Source organism: Plectropomus leopardus, chromosome 19, assembly GCF_008729295.1.
Source record: "Plectropomus leopardus isolate mb chromosome 19, YSFRI_Pleo_2.0, whole genome shotgun sequence".
Taxonomy (NCBI): Eukaryota; Metazoa; Chordata; class Actinopteri; order Perciformes; family Serranidae; genus Plectropomus; species Plectropomus leopardus.
The window spans coordinates 1,759,231-1,779,331 of NC_056481.1; the positions used below are offsets into that span (position 1 = coordinate 1,759,231).

Here is a 20,101-nt window from a genome sequence, read left to right on the forward strand (position 1 = left end):
AGTCCTGATTGTGTGCTACATTTTCTGATGTTGTCTGGGAAACGGAGAGTGGAGATCTGTCAGGTGCCAAGAGGTGAGGCGGTTCTGGGGAGCGGACCAAATTACTCTAGTTTAGTGCGAGAGGATCGATGATTAGTGCCGTGCGCAGCGAGATGAGCGACACGGAAACATATCATGAGTGAGAGGCGAGGAGTTATACCGCCTCTTCTACTCTAGATATAGCTTTGTGGTCGCTTCGACTCTAGAGTGTGGTAGGTCGCGGCGTCCGCGGCGTATGTGCCTGAGGGTATGTATCTGATGTATCCATCTCATCTCCTGATTGAGGAGAGGGAAATAGTGATAAGCAGCGTGTGTAGCTACGATGGAAGAGCGCGTGTTACGAGACACGTGTGACGGTATGGAGGAATTCTCTCTGGTCGGTGTGAGGGTGCAGCTACGGGGGACGTGGGCAGTCGAGATCGATTTGGTGCAGGTGGCGATAGTGGGAGTACTATTTCCTTGTGTTTGTATAGTGCCAGCAGCTCAAGTCTGCGGTCATGTCTTAATGAATCAGGGCCGTACTACATAGACAGAGGGTCTCTATAGAGTATGGGACGCGCTGCGACAATAGGTCTCCAGTGAGAGGATTGGGGAACGAGGATATCGGCGTGGAGTTGTGCACGCAACGTAGCGAGATCCAGGGTATAGGGTTGGGTAGTGGCTTGTGTGGGAGTGTGTCACCAAGAGTAGTGACGCGTGGGAAGAAGTATAGGAGCAGGATGGATTATTTGCGACCAAGATATATCCAGTAGGAGTTGAGTGTGTAGAGCGATAGGTTAAGGTGCGCGTCCAGCGCGTACTTGTGGGGTTGTGGGGGGGGGTGTCCAGGGAGAAGTCTAGGGGGGGGTTGGTGTGGGGGGGTAGTCGATAGGGTGTTGGGTGTGTGGTGCTAGGAGCACCCAGCTCTACTTCTATTTTCAGCCTGGAGTATCTATGACACTATGGGTACAGTGACATGTTGAGGAGGTAGGTGTGATGAACGTCAAGATGACTGTAGCGCGTATTCTTAGTCTGATGGGTACGTGGGGTGGGATCTTATTGCACCAAGCTGTCTAGTACGCGTGCACATAGGGGGGGTGGATGGTGACTGTGGGTGTTGTGGTTCGACGCAAATATACTGGAGAGTCGGCAGTGTTACAGTAGGGTATCTTTGTATGAGATGCGAGCGTCACTCTGAGAGATCTAGGTATAATAGATCTAGCTGTGGTCTATGGGGATGGCAAGCGAAACTATTATGACCGGTGTATGTAGAGATAGCTTGTGTCTGGCAGAGTCAGTTGCCGCGCGATAGGCGTTCGAGGGTATGATGATGTCTAAGGATTAGGCGAGGGGATGGTGTGAAGCCGCGAGAGGAGAGAGAGCGGCTGTAGTCGTATAGGTGTGAAGGGAGGCGTGGTGGGTGATGTGATGGCATTTGGGCGCGAGAGTCTGAAGTACCGTCTTAGTAGGTGAGTGACTACTGTGTGTGTTATAGGCGGCGCTCTAAAATAGGGTACCATATATTCACTGTGTGTGCACCAAAATTTAACCAGTATAATATACTGTGTAGCACCAATTATGCCAGTATATACACTTGTGTGCTCCAAATATACCAAGTATATATACTGGTGTGTATAGCAGCCCAAGCAATGTTACGCGCGCGAGTATAGAAGAGTCGGATGGGTTTGTAGTATGCGAGCCAAGAGATAGAGAGAGGCGCGTCATTGCAGGATGAGGTTCTCACTGAGCGTGTGAGTGGGAGTATTGTGGACCGACCAATATATTGACTTTGGCGCATGCGTCTTGAGGTCGCTTGGTGATATGGGGGGGGGGGGGGGGGGGGGGGGAGCTCTGGGGGTGAGAGGGGGGTAAGGGGGCGGGGGGGTGTGGTGTAGGTGGGGGGGGAGGGGGGATGGTAGGGGTGCGGGAGGGACTGGCTGAGGGGGTGGCAGTGAGGGCGGGACTTGTCCGGGAGGGGGTGAGTGGGGGGAGGTTAGTGCGTGGGGGGGGGGATGGAGAGGGGTGGTCAGCCGAGGGGGTGGGGGGTGGGGGGGGGGGGGGGGGGGGGGGTGGTGGGGGGGGGGTGGAGGTCACGGGGGGGGGCGAGTGGGGGGGAGGGGGTGATGGGGTGATCATCTTGCGCTCCGCTCATAGGACTGGAGCGACCGAAAGATGTCTCAGGTGGGGGAGTTACTGGGGGGGGGTAGGAGGGGGGGGGGGGGGGGCTAGGGGGGTGGGTCAGCGGGGGGGGGGGTAATATTGATGGCATGGAGGGTGGTGTGAGGCACTTCACTGGGGATGGAGGAGGGGGAGGAGGGGGTGAGAAGGGGGGGGATAAGGGTGGGAGGGGTGGCGACAGCACACTCATTGGGGGGGGGTGGGGGGTGGCGATTAGGGGGGGGGGGATAGCGGGGTGGAGTGATATGTGGGTGCGAGCGTGAGGGGGGGGATCTCCAGGGGGGGGGGGGGGGAGGCGGGGGTTTTTGGTAGGCAGGGGGAATGGTAGGGGGGGGGGTGGGGGGGGGGGGGGGGGGGGGGGGGGGGGTGTGGGGTGCACCGTCACAGTCTGTGCGAGCCAGTGGGGGGGGTGGCGGGGAGGTGGGGGGAGTACTGCAGAGTCGACGCGGGGGGGGGGGGGGGAGTGAGGAGGGTCAAGTATGGATCTGGGGGGGGGGTACAGAGTTGTGCACGGCGGGGAGTAGGAGCAGGAAAGTGGGACGGCGGGGGATGGGGCTGGGGGGTGTCGATACGGCGACGGGGGGGGGGGGGTTGGGGCGGGTGGGGGGGGGGGGGTAGGGGTGGGGGGATGTGGGGGGAGGGCGGGAGGGGAGGGGGGGGGGGAGGGGGTGTGGGCGGGGGGGTTTCGGCAGTGAGGCGGTTATAGGAGGGGGGGGCGCGGCCGGGAGAGATGGAGTTGGAGGGGGGGGGGGGGTGGTCTATACGGATTACATTATTTCACAGGGGGGGGGACCGGGGTATGGATGGGAGAGGGGTTGTTGTGGGGGGAGGAGATGGGGGGAGGGATGGGGTGGGGGCGGGGGGGTAGGGGGGAGAAGGGGGGGAGGGGGGGGGGAGGGATTATGGGGGGGGGTGGATGGAGTCACTGTGGGGGCATGCGTTAGGGGGAGCTTAGATGGGGTATAGGCGCTGGGGTATGGGGCGGGTGAAGAGCGCGAGATTACGTTGTAATCAGGAGGGGTATGGGGGGGTGGGGGGATTCTTCGTGAGGGAGTGGGGTGGGGGGGCAAGGTGGGGTGGAAGGGTCTAGATAGGGGGAGTGTGGGCGGGAGCCCAGGTGGGAGGGGGGTGGGGAGGGGGGGATACTGTAGGGGGAGGGTGGGGGGGTGGGTGGGCGGTGGGGGAGCATAGAGGGGGCGCGTGGGAGTGGGGGGGACGGTGCGGGGGGGGGGAGGGTGACTGGGCGGAGGCGGGCGGGGGGGCAATCGTAGACTGCGTAAGGTCAGGGTGGGGACTGGGGTGGGGCTGGTGGGGGTCGTTGGGGTGGGGGGGGGGGGAGGGGAGGGGGGGGGGGGCAGGGTAAAAGGGGTATTGGGGGGGGAGGGAGGGGGGGGCGGGGGAGGGAGGGGGGAGGGTCAGGCCTATGAATGGGGGTGAGCGGTAACTGGGGGTCTTGGCGGAGCGGGGGGCTTGGCAGGGGGGGGGGGGCGCAGGTAGATTGCATGGAGGGAGGGCTGGGGAGGGACTGATAGTCTCAGGGAGATAAGGAGGGGTCGAGGGGGGGGGGTGTGAACATTGGTTATGGGTCACGAAGGGGGCGGAGCAGCGGAGTTGGGGGGGTCAGGGGAGGGGGGGGGTCGGTGGGGGAGTGGGGTGCGGGGGGGGGGCGCATTACAGGGGGGGGGGGGGGGGAGCGGGGTAGGCGATGTGGGTCCGGCGGGGGTGGGGGGGCTGATGGGAGTTGAGTAGTGAGTGACAGGGGGTGACTGGTCGTGGATTGAGGGGGGGGGAGGGAAAGGAGGGCGGGGGGTCTAGGGGGGGGGGCGGGCTTCGGGGGTGGAGAGGAGGGGGGGAGAATGGAAGTGGGGGGGGGGGGGGGGGAGGGAGATGGGCATCTTGGGGGGGGGGGGGGGGGGGGTGGGGGCGGGGGCGAAGGGGGCTCGTGGGGGGGGCGGCCGGGGGTGATGGGGGAAGGGGGGAGGGGGTGGTAGAAGTGGAGAGGTGATTCGGGGGGTGGGGGATTGGTGGGGGAGGATGGGAGCGTAGGGGGGGGGGAGGGGGTAGAGGATTTCGGTGGGGGAGGGGGTAATGGTGGGACGGGGAGGGGCGAGGGAAAGGGAGTCATCTCAGATGGGTGTAAGGGGGGTGAGGGGGGGGGGGGTGGGGACGGGAGATTTGTAGGGGGGGCTGGGGGGGGGGCAGGGATTGGGGGGGGGCGGGGGGGAGGGCTGAAAGCTGGGGGGGGGGGGGGGGGGGGGGGGGGGGGGGGCGATGCGTTGGCGGGGGAGGGGGGGCGGGATGGGGGGGGGGGGAGGGGGGGGATCGTGGAGTGAGGGGGGGAGTGTGGGGGGGAGTGGGGGGGGCAGGGGGGGGGGGGGAGGGTCTGTGTGTGGGGGGGGCACGAGGGGGTGGGGGGGGGGAAGTCTCATCTAGGGGGGTCTGGTGGAGAGGGCTAGGTGGGGATGTAGGGGGGGGAGGCTCATCATGGGGGGGGGGGGGGAGGGTGTCTTCACTGGTGAGTACGGGGGGGTGTATACAAACGGGGGGGAACAAGTGGAGCCGTGATGAAGGGGGGGTCATGGCGGGGGGGGGTGGGGGGCTTCGAAACGGGAGAGGGTACAGAGCCGGACACAACAGGTAGGGTTGGGTGGGAGGTGGCGGGGGGGTGGGTTGGGTGGAGGAGGTAAGGGGTGGGGTGGGGGGGGGGGCGGTAGAGAGGTGGGGGTTGGAGTCGGGGGGTGCGTGCATTGGGGGGGGGGGGGGGGAAGGTGGGCCGTTGGGGCTTTCTAGGGGGAATGGGGGGCGAGCAAAAGTGTGGGGGGGGGGGGGGGGTGGGGAGAGTTGACGAGCTGGTTATAGACGGGGGGGGGTGGGGAGGGGGGGTAGTGAGAGGGGGGGGGGGGGGGGGGGGGATAGCGGGGGAGGTCGAAGGAGGCGTGAGTCTGGGGTGGAGTCTGGGGCTGGAACGCGAGGTGGGTGGAGGGGGGGGGGGGTGGGGATCGGGGGGGTCGGCGGCGACAGAGGAGGGAGGTGGGGGGTGGGTAGGGAGGGGGGGTGGGGGGGGTTGGGTGGGGAGAGGGGGGGGGGGGAGGAGTGGGTTGGCGGGCGGATGTGGAGATGAGGGGGGGTTAGAAGTGCGCAGGCTCTATGGGGTGGGTAGGGGTGGGGGTAGATTGGGGGGGTCTGCATGTTGGGTGGTAGGGGGTGTTGGGGGGGGGGGTGGGGGGGGTGTGGGGGGGGGGGGGGGGGTTGGATACGGGGGGGGGGGGGGGGGGGGTTGGGCTGAGGTGTAGGGGGGGGGGTACATACTGGAGGGGGGGGGCTAGGGGAGGGGGGGGGGGGGGGGGCGTTAGGAGGGATGGACTCTTCGGGAAGACTGAGTGGGGGGGTGGGGGTGGGCGGACGGCAAGTTGGGGTGGGGGGGGGATCTGGGAGAGGTGGTGCGAGCGCGGAAGGGAGGCGGTTGGGTCGGGGGGGGGGATGGGAGGGGGGGATATCGCGGGGGGGTAGGGGGGAGGCGCGTGGTGGGGACGGGTGGACGGCTGAGGTGTACTCTACTCTCTATCTAGATCTCAGTGGCAGTTCGGGGGGGGTGAACTGGTGGGGGGTGGGGGGGGGGGGTTGGTGTTTGTGGAGGTGAGGGGTCGTATCCAGGGGGAGGGGGGGATGAGGGGCTGAGAGTCAGGGGTGAGTAGGGGGGGGGGATAGGGGGGTGGGGCTGGGGCAGGGTGGGAGGTTATGCGACGATATGGGGGATCAGGGCGGGGGAGTCAGGGGGGTGCTGTTCTAGTCCGGAGCTGAAGACGGGGGGGTGCGGGGGTGGTTTCCTTGGGGAGAGGGTCGGGCGGGGGATTAGAGGTATGGGGAGGGGATTCGGGGAGGGGGGGTGGGCGCGGATCTGGGGGGGGGGTGGGTAGGGGGGGGGTCGGGGGGGGATCGCAGTTAGGAGAGGGGGGGGGGGGGGGGGTCTGGGGGGGGGGATACAGGGGGGTGGGGGGGTGGGGGGGTAGAGTCGGGGAGTCCGGGGAGTCGGGCTGGGGGGGGAGCGGGGGGGCGGGGGCGGGGGATGTGTCCGACTGGGGGTCGGGCTCTCCGGTGGGAGAGGTGGCGCGAGGAGCAGTGAACTGGGAAGGGGTGCGTCCGACTGGAGCCGCGGATGAGGTGCGGGGTGCTGGCGTCGGGGCGGGGGGGGGGGGGGGGTGGGGGGGGGGAGGGAGGGGAGGGGGGGGGGAGGAATGGGGGGGGTGTTGAGTCGATGGGGGGGGGGGGGGCTTGGGGGGTGTGGTGTCGAGGGGGGGGGGGGGGGGGGGGGGGGAGTGGGTGGTTGGGCGGACCTCCTGGGGGGGGGGCTGGTCGCTGGTTGTAGGGGAGGGGGGTTCGCATTAGGGCTGGGGGAGCCTGGGTCACCTTTGGGTGGGCGCGGTCTGAGGTAGTAGTGTGGGGGGGGAGTGTGGGGGGGGGGGCGGCCGGTCAGTGGAGGGTTGGAGATCCTCGTAGGTGCGATGCGGGGGGGGGGGGGGGGATGGGGCGGAGGGGGGGGGTGGGGGGGGGGGGAGGCCAGGGGGTGGGGGGGGGGGGGGGCAGATGGGGGGGGGGGTGGGTTAGCATGGTGCTGGATAGTGGAGGAGCGCAGAGGATGGCTGGGGGGGGGGGGGGGGATGCGGGGGGCGCGGTGGGGGCGGGAGGGGGCGTGGCGGTCAGGCCCGATGGGGTGGGGAGGGGGGGGTGGGGGGTGGGTAGGGGGGGGGTAGGGCTGTGTGAGTACGCGCGGGGGGGGGGGTGGGGGGTCTAGGTGGGGGAGCTGTGGGGGGGGGGGGCGGGAGGGGGGGGAGTGGGGTCCCTGCGTTCAGGAGGGGGGGGGTCGCGCGAGGAGGGGGGGGCTATAACGGGGAGGGGAGGGGGGGGGGGCGGGGGGGGGGGGGCGTCCGGAGTGATTGGGGGATATGAGATGGAGGGCGGGGGGGGGTCCGAGGGGGATGTAGAGGTTGGGCGGGGGGAGGGGTGTGGGGGGGAGGGAGCGGGGAGGGCGGGGGGAGGCGGAGGAGAATACTGGCGGTTGTAGGGGGGGAATTCAGATGCTGGGGGGGGGGGGGGGGGGGGTGGCGGGAGGGAGTTGCGGGGGGGGGGGGGTTGATACGGTGGGGGGGTGGGGGGGGGGGGGGGTAGGGGGGGGGGGGTGATAGGGGGGGGATGGGGTGGGGGGACTGGGAGGAGTTGGGATGGAGGGGGGGGTGGGGCGGGGCGATTCGGAGTGGTGTTGGGTAGGAGGGGGGGTGGACGGCGGGTCTGGGGGCGGTGCTGGAATGGTGTGGGGAGGAGGCGAGGAGGAGGAGGGGATGGGGGGGAGGGGGCGGGGGGGGGGGGGGAATCATGGGGGGGGATGGGCGGGGGGGGGTGAAGGCAAGGTGGGGTTGGGGGGGGGTGTTCTGGGGAGGAGTAAAGTGGGGGGTAGTTGGGGGGGGGGGGGGGCGGGGGGTGGGGGGGGAGTGGGGGCGAGGAGGGGGGGCTGTGGGAAGTGGGGGAGGTCGGGTTTGGAGGCTGAGGGGTGCGGGGGGGGGGGGGGGGTGGGTGGGGATGTGGAACGGGCGTGTGCGAGGGGGGGAGAGGCCGGAGTGCGCGAGAGGAGGGGGGCGGGGGGGTGGATTACGGCGGGACACTAGAGTGCTAGGTATGGGGGGCGGGGGGGGAAGGTCGGGGTCCGTGCGCGTAGCGGGGTGGTATCAGGATGTGGTGGGGAGCCAGGGGGGGGGGGGGGGGTGAGGGGCGCGGGGGGGGGGTGGGTGTGCAGGGAGCGCGTTCTGGAGGGACGTTATAGTCGTGAGAGGATCGAGTGGCTAGGGGTGGGATGAGCGGGAAAGCGTGGGGGTCGAGGATGTGGGTCGGGGGGGGGGGAGGCAGGGGTGAGTGGCGCGGAGCGGTGGAGGACGGGGTATATGTGTGGTGGGGCGTATGAAGGGGGAGGGGGGAGGGGGGGGGTGGCGATGCAGTGTGTGGCTGTGTGGAAAGTCAGTGGGGGTGGGTGGGTTCGTGAACTGGAGCGAGGGGCTGCGAGTGGAGAGTACGCGGTATTGGGGGAGGGGGGGGGGAGGCAGGGCATGAGGGTGGGTGGTGAGTTAGGGGTGGGGGGGGGGGGGTGGGGGGGGGGGGGGAGCGGCCTGGTGCGTGGGGAGGGGAGGTGATAGGGTGGGTGCGCTGGCGGGTGGGGGGTATCTCTTCTCGGAGCCTAATAGAAGGGGGGGTGGCGGGAGGGGGGGGTGGGTGGGGAGGGAGAGGAGCGGGAGGGGTGGGGTGGAGGGGGGCGGGGGGGGGGGGAGGGGGGTGCGTTCTAGCTAAGGGGATGGTGGCGGGGTGTCTGGTGGTGGGGGGTAGGGGGCGGTGGGGGTGGGACGGGGAGGTTGCGATCGGCGCGCGCGCCAGCGCGGTTGGACGGGGGGGGGGCTGCCCGGGGGGGGGGGGGTGGAGGGGGGGGTCGGGGCAGCGTGGGAGGGGGGGTGTACGAGGCGGGTGGGACTAGGGTCCAGTAGGGGGGGGGGCGGGAGTGCTCCTGGTAAGGGGGGGGAGTGTATGGTGTATCTGGGATGCAGAGCGTTTGAGGGGGGATCTTCTCGGCGCGAAAGGGATACGGGGGGTAGTAGGGGAGGGGGAGGGGGGGATGGGAGCTTGGGGGGGGGTATGCGCGAGGGGTGAGTACTCGGGTGGGTGTGGGTTTGGGGGGGGGGGGGGGGGGGGGGGGGGGGGGGGGGGGGGGGGTGGGGGGGTGAGTGCAGGGTGGCGGGGTGGGGGGGGGTGTGGGGGGGGGGGCAGCAAGCGACGAGAGCCGGTCCGCCGGAGCGCTGTCTGGGGGGGGAGGGTGTGGGCGGGCGCGTTCCTCTAGGGGGGGGGGCGTCGGGCGTACATGGGGTCTAGGACTAATCATCTCAGATATCAGGGCGTTCTCACAAGCTTGGGGGGGGGGGGGGGGGAGCTCTGTGGGGGGGGGGGGGGGGGTGGGGGGGGGAGTGAGGGGGGGAGGCGGGGTGGGGGGAGGGGGAGGGGTGGGTTGGGGGGGTGGGGGGTGCTCGGGGAGGGGGGGAGGGTGGCGGGTGTTGAGGGCGGCGGGGTAGCGGGCGGGGGGGGTACGGTGGGGGGTATGGATAGGGGGGGGGTGCGGGGCGGTGGGGGGGAAGGGGAGGATGATCTTTGGGGTGGGAGGGGGGGTGGGGGGGATAGGGGGGGGTGGGGGGTGGGGGGGGTGGGGGGGGGGGGCGATTGCGACAGTGGGGGGGGTATCGTGACTCTCTAGGGGGTAGCTGGAGGGGGGGAGGAGGCGTGGGGGGGGGTGCAGGAGGCGTGATTTGGGGCAGGGGGGGGGGGGGGCATGGTGTGGGGGAGGTCGATCAGGGGGGTTGATTGTGGGGGGGTGGGATGGGGGGCGGAGACGGGGGGAGTGGATGGGGGGGGGGGGGGGGGGGAGGCGTAGGTGTGTGGGGCGATAGTCTCTGGGGGGGGGATGGAGGGGGGGGGGGGAGGTGGGGAGGGGGGGGGGTGGGTGGGGAGGGAGGTGGGAGGTGGGGTGGGAGTGTTCTTCTCTCCTAAGTTCACCTAGGGAGGGGGGGGGGTGGCAGGGCGGGGGGCGGGGAGGTGGGGGGCGGGGGGGGGGGGGGTGAGGGGTGGGGGGGGGTTAGGGGGTTCAGGGGGGGGGGGCGGGGGGGGGGGGGGGGGTGGGGGGGGAGGGGGTGGTGGGGGGGGGGGGGGGGGGCGGGCGGGTGGGGAGTGGTCAAGGTGGGGGGGGGCGGGTGGGGGAGGGGGGGTGTAGGAAGGGGGGGGGGGGAGTGGGGGGGGGAGCGGTGGAGGGGGGGTGACTGGGGGGGGTGGGGTCTTATGGGGGGGTACGGAGGGGGGTGGGGGGGGTAACAGGGCGGTGGATGGGGTCGTGGGGGGGGCTATTGGGGTGGGGGGGGGGGGCGGTGATGGGAAAAGGGGGGGCGGGAGGGGGGGGGGTGGTGCGGTGTTGAAATGGTGGGGGGGGGGGGAGGGGGGGCCGGCGGGGTGGGGGGGGGGGAGTGGGGGGGGGGGTAACCGGGGGTGGCGGGTTGGGACTGGGTGAGGGTGGGGGGTTGGGGGGGGGGGAGAGGGGTGTGGGGGGGGGTGGATGTTAAACGGGGGGGGGGGGGTTCAGGGAGGGGGGACTTTGTGGGGTCAAAGCAGATGATGGCGGGGGGGGGGGGGGGTCTGTCTTCTACGACTACGGAGGAGGGGAGCGGGGGGGGGGACTGAACCACAAACTTAGACGTCTGTTCGCACAGCGCACAAAGTTCCCGGACTTTTTTTAGTGCATGGTTGTTCTAGTGGGTAAAAAAGAGCCCGAGAGCGTCGGGAGGGGGGGCGGGGAACCCGGAGAGCCTGCGGGAGGAAGTGTTGCGGGACAGTGGTTCAGCACGACGCTCTGCAGACGTCCTTCAGTGATTCAGCGTGGAATTGAGAGAACACACCGCTGGTCGGTCGACTCCTTCACCGTCACCGGCGATTAATGTTTGGCCGTGGACGTCGGTGAGGACGAACACGTGCTCCAGGGAGGGCGGGGTCGCGACGGCCGCCAGTGGGGGGTCTCGACGTGTCCGAGCTCGGTAGGGATACGTCGAGTTGACGAGGCTGGGCCTGTCTGTTGGTTTGGAAACAGTGAGACGTGTGGTCTCTGATTGTAGCTGCTGGCTGGACTTCAGGGGGTCGGAGTCCGGGGGGGGGGGCTGCTCAGCTTCGTTCAGGCTCCGGGACCAGCGCGCGCGAGTTTCCTGCTCGCCGCCGGATTGGGCCGACTGGAGGCTGCGGTCCTGTCATCTTAACTTTAGTGTCTTGTTAACGGTCTCCGTTCGCCTTGTTCCTGCCCTTAAACCGCCCGGCTCTGAGCACCGTGCACTGCTGCCAGCACCAGGAACCGCTTGGTCCGCCAGCTGGACGTCAGAGTCTATTTTCACTGCCAACTCTCTCTTAGTGACAAGGACGCCGCCATCCGCTCCGTAATCTCCGAACTTGGACGGGCCGCAGCGCCGGCGTTAGCTGCCACTGAAAGCTGCCGGTCAGGGGCAGCTTGCTGACTGGCTTCTGCAGGTTGGGGTAGCTCGGAGCGGTTTGAGCGCCCTGGTTGGGGTCGGGGTCGTCTGAACGGCGTCGGCGAGGGGCGGGGGGGGGCGATCACTTTTGGGGGGGCTCGAGGCTGCTTTGTGCCTGAAACCATACCGCCGCCCGTCCTGCCTCCTCTGGCTCAGCGCAAGGTTGGGGCGCTGGGCAAACCGCCTGTCTGACCTCCCACCGAAGCGTTGGCTGTGGGCAAGACCCAGCGAGCCGGCCGGGGGCCGAGGATGTTTGAGAGGCGGTACAGCTTGTAGCCGGTCCTCCTCTGCTGGCCTGCCTCGTATTCTGAGATGGGAGGGGCGCTTCAGCTCTTTTGGGGGACAGAGAGTTCTTGGTTTGGGGCTGGGGGACGGGGACGGGGTTTTGCTGTAGGTGTGCGGGCGAGGACGGTGTACATGGAGCGGCTGGGGGTCCAGATGCAGGCTGAGGGATCCCGGGTTTGGAGGCAGGCGCTCTGGGTGGAGATGGAGCTGGGGGGGAGGAGGTCTGGGAGGTGGAGGACGTCGTCCTCTGGGAGGGCCTGTCTCAGCCCCGTGTAGGGTGAGAGCTGGCCCCGGCTGCAGTGGCGGCTTCTTCAGCTGCCGGGGTGGGTGAAGGGGCTCCTCCCTATGGACGGTTCTGACAGCACCTTTGGTGAGTAGGGGCGATAGGATGGGGGAGGAATGGAGGAGGAGGGGAGGAGGTGAAGGCGAGGTCGGATATTTGCTTGTCTGTAGCGCCCTCAGGTCAGGGCTTGCAGCGGCTTCCTCCCGCGCGTCTCTTGGGGGGGGGCGAAAGGGGGGGGGGGGGGTCGGGTTGGCAAGCACGATCTGATGGCCGGAATCTCTTTGTTGGGGGACAGGGAGGGACGCGAGGGCTCGGCTTTCGCGCTTCTTCGTGTGCCTCTTCGTCTCGGAGGACAGAGGAGGATGGCGGGACGAGATGTGAGGCCGGAGTAAGAGGGAGGACGAGGAGCGGCTGTCTTTAGTGGACAGCGGGCTCAGGCTTGCTGGAAAACAATGAAGAATAAAATGAGACTGAGGAATAGATTTCGTTCTGAAGCGCTGAAACACTGAACGGAGAGAAAACGTTATCTTGGGCCAGAATCTTCAGCGGTCGTCTCCTCGGCTGTCCTCTTCCACTTTTCTTCTGAACAGAAGCTCCCGCTCTTGTTCTCTGACAAATATTGTTACACATAGGTTTCACGTTTAAACCTACACGCAGCTTTTGTTCCATATGTACAAAATAAAACAGGCAGGCAGGCCTGGAAACTGCAGAATAATGAACGGCAAAAATCAAAACACGGTGTCGAAGAATCTGGCTCGTAATTTTAAACCCTTTGAAAACTTTGAAAACCTACCTACCATATGTGGAAAGTTAATCAAAAGCAACAATATAAAATATTATATAAAAATATTTATATATATATATTATACTATAAATATATATATATATAAATAGTATAATATATAATGATATATAGATATATATAAATTATATAATATACTTTTTTTTAATGTTGAGTCAGATAGAAATCAAATGGATTTTTTAAGGTTTCAGGGGTTTTCAATGTTTGTAAAAGGTGCTTCTATTCTGAAAATTGTCATTGGCAGCCAAAAACACACAGTTTATAACAAAATACCAAATTACCACACACAACACCACACACACCACATACTCACACACACACAACACACATTTATACACACACAGGCGCTCTTGTGGAAAGCTGCCAGGCCGCCTCGGGTCCAAAATATGTTCTTCTGGCTCCCAACTGTTGTGCCGTGAAAACCATCAGTCCAAATGCATTTCATTAATTCTCGTTTCTATGAATCTTACATTAAGCTACATTATGTAACATATTTGATTTATTGCACGTATATCTGTTTTCTTAATACTGTGAACTTTTAGCACACTTATGCACAAAACTATGCCGTCACCTCATTGTCCATTAGGAGAGTCCTTTTTGAATTTCTTCCATTTTTCCTCTATTTTCAAATATATCCTAAAATCCTAAATAGATATAATTTCTTGCAGAATATGTAAACTGTGGCAGCGTAACAGTGACCAGCACACATGCTGGATGTTTAATGCGTGTCATACTGGTCTAGTACCATAATAGAACTGCTGAGTTATGTGCATTAGCATAAAATAAGACACTTGTATTTTATATCTTCCAGGTAGGATGCAGGTGATGGCCGGTGCAGCTGCAGCTCGTTGCTGCTATATTTGGACCATATAATAGTATATACTACTGGTAATAATGTGGTTATATATACATGGTATATGTTTGGTGCAATGTAACAGTATTATATAGGGCTGCTATCATTTGGTGCCTATAAAGTATATATTACGGGTATATGAGGTATATATACGTGGTATATTGATTGGTGCATCGTATACAGTATATAATTTTGGTATATTTGGTGCGCAAACACAGTATCTATACTGGATATAGTGGGGCATGTAAAGTATTATTATACTGGTTTATTGTTTGGGGTGCACACACAGTATTTACAATGGTATATTTTGAGTGCACACTCAGTTAATATATAACAGGTTTACTTTGGTTGCATAACACAAGTATATATACTGGTATATTGGGTGCATGTACTGAATTTATACCTGGTAAAATTTGAGTGCCATGGTACAGCATAGTATATTATGGTTTATTTGGTTGCACTACTCAGTACGCTATACTGGTAAATTTGGTGCTCACTCAGTGTAAATACTAGTGTATATTTGGCTGCACATGTTACAGTACTGTATACTGGTATAGATTTATGGTGTCACGCACACAGTACATTTATCTGGTTTATTTTTTTTGCATACACATGTATGATTATACTGGGTATAATTTTGGTGCAAACTAACAGCAAGTGACATATACTGGTAAATGTATTGGTGCATGATACAGCAGTACTATATACTGGTAAATTTGGTGCACCACACAGATGTATATACTGGTATATTTTGGAGCACACACAGTACATATTCTAGTATATTTGGTGCAGCATGTACAGTGTATATACTGGTATATTTGGTTGCAACCATCACAGTACATTTATACTGGTGATATTTGGTTAGCACCACACCAGTAAATTTAACTGGTATATAAATGGTGCACAACACAGTACATATACTGGTTTTATTTGGGTGCATGTACCAGCAGTAATATAATGGTAATTTGGTGCAAACAACAGTACATATATACTGGGTATATTTGTGCACACACAGTACATTTATACTGGTATATTTGTGTTGCATACACAGTACATATTTGGGTATATTTGGTGGGCTCAAACACAGTGAATATACAGGTAAATGCGTTTTAGTTCATCACACAGTGCATATACTGGTGTAGGAAAACAGCGGGAATACACGAGCAGTATATATAGGGCTGCTGCAGCTATTGTGGGTCCTCCGTTGATTGGGGTTTGGGGGGTCAGTGTGTGTAAAACGTGTAAATGAGATTGATGGGGTTCCATCCGGTGGGGTGAGCCCCCGGCAGCGGAGCGTGACACCGCGGCGTGAGCCCGCATTGTTTGGGGCCTGATTTGATGGGGGGGGGTTATGTGTCGTTAGCATGGAGCGCGGCTAACAGTTAGCTCACTTACTTGGACCGAACCACCCTGGGAGGTCTCTTGGGACCTGATACTCAAACTTTGGGGTGAAAAAAAAAGAGCACAAAGCGGTGGGGGGGGAGCGCGTCGGACACCGCACCCGGCCACGCCACAGCCCCGCGGCCGCCGCCCGCTGTACCTGGGTATGCCGTGGTGGGCTGAGGATGCATCCGCTTGGGGGGTCCTGCCGATCGTGTGACCCCTACATGGTTCTACGCAGCCCCGAGGAACCAGCGCGACGAGCGTGCTCTGACCCCACACGGCCCCACCGTACGCGAACCAGCAGCATGGGTATGGTGTTATTCATTGTATTTTAAACATGTTATGGGGGGGGGGTGGTCATGGGGGGGTGTTGGTACTGGTACATTATTGGGGGGGTAAAACATGTTATACATGGGGTGGGAGTCATAAACGTGTTGGTGGGGGGGGGGGGTTGGGGGGGTGGGGGGGGTCATGACTTACATGATTAATGGGGGGGGGTCATGGGGGGGGTGGGGGGGGGGTGGGGGGGGGGAACTGCCTGTTATACAATGGTGGGGTTGGTTATAATCATGTATGGGGGGTACATTATTATTAAAATTGTTATAATCCATTACTTAGGGGGGGGGGGGGGTTTGTATACATAATTACAAACATGTTGCCATACATTGTTTCTAAAACATGTGTGTGGTAATTCATTAAGTCTCGCGGTAAATCTGAAAAAAGCAAAAGCCGGAATAATGGGGGGTAAATAAAATGGGTGCGCTGTTTATCTCTAGGCGACTTTCTGGGCACTCAAGGTGGGGGGTACATCATCAACATAAAGCAGACACAATGGGGTAAGAGACAAAATTAATAATATAGAAATACAATATGGGGGTTGGGACGGCAGGTCAGTGTTTGGGACTGTAGTGGGGGAGCTGGAGCAGAGCGGCATGGAATGCTCCTGCTGGGGTGGTACAAGACGGGCTAGCGGTGGGGACGATGAGATGGATGGTGGTGGAAGATTGAGGGGTGGGGGGGGTAAGTTTAGCATGTGGAGGAGGTCCAGAGAGAATATGGGGGGGGTTGGTTAGTGGACAGCTTTGAAGGTATTATTAAGGAGGAGTATTTTGTAGTTGATGCGGGTATGTGACTGGGGAGCCATGTAGCTGTTGGGTGGGGGAATAGGTAGTGGGGGGGGTGGGTGATGATGCGTTGTGGGTGATACGGGCAGATGACGTGGGTTTGGAGCCAGTTGTAGTTTATGGGGAGGTGTTTGGTGGGTGGGGGAAGGCCAAAGAGAAGTGAGTTGCGTAATAATCTGGGGGTGTGGAGGTGACCCGACTAGTGAACAAGACAGCAAGCTGAGTGAGGAGTTAAGAGAAGGACGAAGCCGGTGTGTTGTTGGGGGGGAAGGATGGAATTAGGCAGACCGAGTGATATTATTGAATGGGAGGGCGAAGAGAGGGTGCTGTCGAGGTTTTGACCCAGACTCATCTAACCTGTGGAGAAGGGAGAGATGGAGCGTGGTATGGGACGGGGTTATAGAGAAAATATGGAGGGGTATATATTTGGTGCACACACAGTACATATATATACTGGTATATTTGGTGCACACACAGTACATATACTGGTATATTTGGTGTATATTTGGTGCACACACAGTACATATACTGGTATATTTGGTGCACACACAGTACATATACTGGTATATTTGGTGCACACACAGTATATACTGGTATATATTTGGTGCACACAGTACAGCATATATACTGGTATATTTGGTGCACACACAGTACATATACTGGTATATGGTTTGGTGCACACACAGTACATATACTGGTATATTTGGTGCACACAGTACATATACTGGTATATTTGGTGCACACACTGTACTGTATATACACACTGTATATATACTGGTTTTAGCATCAGCTGCTTGGTGTGGAAAAACAGCGGAATAACGAGCAGAAATGGCTGCTGCAGCTCCGAGTGTCCTCCGTGTTTTTATCCGTCAGTGTTGTAACGTTAAATGAGATTGAATATTTCCCTCCGGTGCGGTGAAGCCCCCCGGCAGCGGAGCGGACACCGCGGCGGAGCCCCGCATTGTTTGGGGCCATTTTTCACTGTTATGTGTCGTTAGCATGAGCGCGGCTAACAGTTAGCTCACTTACTTGGACGACCACCCTCTCCACTTGACCAGATACTCAAACTTTCCCTGAAAAAAAAAGAGCACAAAGCCGGTCAGAGCGCGTCCGGACACCGCACCCGGCCCCGCACAGCCCGCGGCCGCCGCCCCGCTTACCTTCCTGGGCCGTTTGCTGAGGATGCATTCCGCATCAAATACCTGGCCGACGGTGACCCCCTCCATTACTACAGCAGCCCCGAGGAACCAGCGCGAGAGCGGCTCTGACCCCACACGGCCACCGTACGCGCACCAGCAGCATCTCTCTGTTATACATTTGTTATTATAAACATGTTATACATACATTATCATAAAGGTGTTATACTTACATTATTATATAAACATGTTATACATACATTATCATACATTAATAAACGTGTTATACTTACATTGTTATAAAACATGTCATGCTTACATGTTATACTTACATTGTTATAAACATGTCATGCTTACATGATAATAAACATGTCATACATACATTATCACCATATTTAGAACCTGCCTGTTATACATTCGTTATTATAATCATGTTATACATACATTATTATAAACATGTTATAATACATTATTATAAACATGTTGTACATACATAATTACAAACATGTTGCCCATACATTGTTCTAAACCTGTTGTACATTCATTATGTCTCGCGGTAAATCTGAAAAAAGCAAAAGCCAGAATAATAATAATAATAATAATAATGCGTTTTATTTCTAGGCGCCTTTCTTGACACTCAAGGTCACCTTACATCATCAACATAAAAGCAGACACAATATTAAAGAGACAAAATAAAATATAGAAATACAATATAAAATTAGACGGAGGTCAGGTGGGACTGAGTCCCAGAGCTGGAGCAGAGCGGCTGAATGCTCTGCTCCCCGTGGTAACAAGACGGGCGCGGGGGACGATGAGATGGATGGAGGAGGAAGATCTGAGGGTGCGGGTGGGTGTAGCAGCATGTGGAGGAGGTCAGAGAGATATGGTGGTTGGTTGTGGACAGCTTTGAAGGTAAGGAGGAGTATTTTGTAGTTGATGCGGTATGTGATGGGGAGCCAATGTAGCTGTTGTAGAATAGGTGTGACGTGATGGATGCGTGTAATGATACGGGCAGCTGAGTTTTGGAGCAGTTGTAGTTTATGGAGGGTTTTATGTGGAAGGCCAAAGAGAAGAGAGTTGCAATAATCTAAATGGGAGGTGACCAGACTGTGAACAAGAACAGCAGCTGAGTGAGGAGTAAGAGAAGGACGAAGCCGGTTGATGTTACGAAGATGGAAGTAGGCAGACCGAGTGATATTATTGACATGGGAGGCGAAGGAGAGGGTGCTGTCGAGGATGACACCCAGACTCTTAACCTGAGGAGAGGGAGAGATGGAGAAGTTATCGACGGGTATAGAGAAATTATGGAGTTTGTTTAACATAGATTTTGTGCCTATTAAAAGAAGTTCTGTTTTTATTGCAATTTAATTTAAGGAAGTTAGAGGTGAACCAGGATTTTATTTCAAGGAGGCAATTGGTGAGGGACGAAGGTGGGAGTGTGGAGTTAGGTTTGGCTGAAAGGTAGAGCTGGGTGTCATCCGCGTAGCAGTGAAAGTGAATATGATGTTTGCGGAAAATGTACCCGAGGGGGAGAAGGTAAATAATGAACAGCAGTGCCGCGAATCACTTACATAAGCTGAAAGCATCGATCACAGTGTTGGGTTAGTGTCTTACCCAGTGCACGAACAGTTTTGTTCCAGAAAAGAAAACAAAGCTTTTGTAATTATTGAAAAATAAAGTCAACGCTAAAGTCCAGTTTTGTTTAATGGCTGAATGTAATCTCCACAAAGCTGTTTGTTGTTATGTCAAATGTGAAAATTTTATGTAACTAAAATTCTAAATTAAATGCAACAATTTTGCGATGTAGAAATGTGATTTGATTTGATGTTCATTTAAAATTCACGAGAAAAAGGCAACGCCTGCACACTTACTCATGCCACACAGGTTTATTGAAGACAATATTCAGATTAAAACAGATCAAAATGTTGTCTTAAATAAACTTGCTCATGCATGCTGTTTTTTGGAAGCTTTGCACCTACGTGATGTTCATGTAACTACTAATATTTTCAAAATGGCGATGAAACACATGTCGAGATGACTGTGTTTTCATTGAGTGATGTTGTGCGACTTCTCCTCTGTCACACCAATGTCACCTTATTCCATTAAGCGTTTTTTTTTTTTTTCAATATTCACACAATTTCAATTAGCGCAATTTGAGACTAAATGGAAACCTGCTATTGTTACCAAACACAACTATGTGCATAGAATTGTGAGGAATGGTTTCATACATGAGCTACATCATTGTGTTTCATGTAAAGTCTCGTCTTCAGGATGTAATTTACTTCATGAACAGTCAGGGAGTGCCACAAGGCTCTGTCCTGGGCCCTCCGCTATTTAGACTTGTTTCACTCGGGGTCATCATCCATGTATTTTACCGACTTTTTAAGTGTTCGTTTTTAAGAATTTCAAGCTTCTGTGAGATGACAGTATAATGAAGGAGATAAATGCAACAAAAGGTCCCTGGACAGACTTATAGTGCCGACATTATAGTTGACATCTTAACCTCCACACTGCTGGAACGAGAGGCACATGGCTGTTGACACAGCGGAGTTTTAAATATAATGTAATTTTGAATATAAAATTATTGTATTTTTAAATATAGTTTTCTAGACATTTTTCCTAATTTATTTATTTGATAATTTCCCAACAATCCCCCCATCTTTTTAAACCTAGTTTAGCTAATTTTCTTGTCATTGCATAAAAAGTAATTGGTCGTGGCCTTTTCCCCCCATGTTTTAGGCAGAAATTAAATAATTTTGCTCAGGTTTTAAATGGTCAAATGGTTTGTGAACGGTGTCTCAAAGAAGGACAAGAAAGCTGACATCGATCCAGGTTTCAAAGATTTCATACTAATCTCCTGTTTGTGTTCAGGGTGCAGGGCTGTTCCATTAAAGTACAGCCAAAACCAACATGAAAGTCCAATATGAGCAAATGACTGACATCAGTGGCT

The 20,101-nt window shown here is 58.4% G+C and overlaps 1 pseudogene; it reads right to left on the reverse strand.

The window, feature by feature from the left end:
• LOC121958990 overlaps positions 1–15,079 on the reverse strand; it is a 15,197-nt pseudogene extending 118 nt beyond the window's left edge.
• Positions 15,080–20,101: the final 5,022 nt, after the last annotated feature.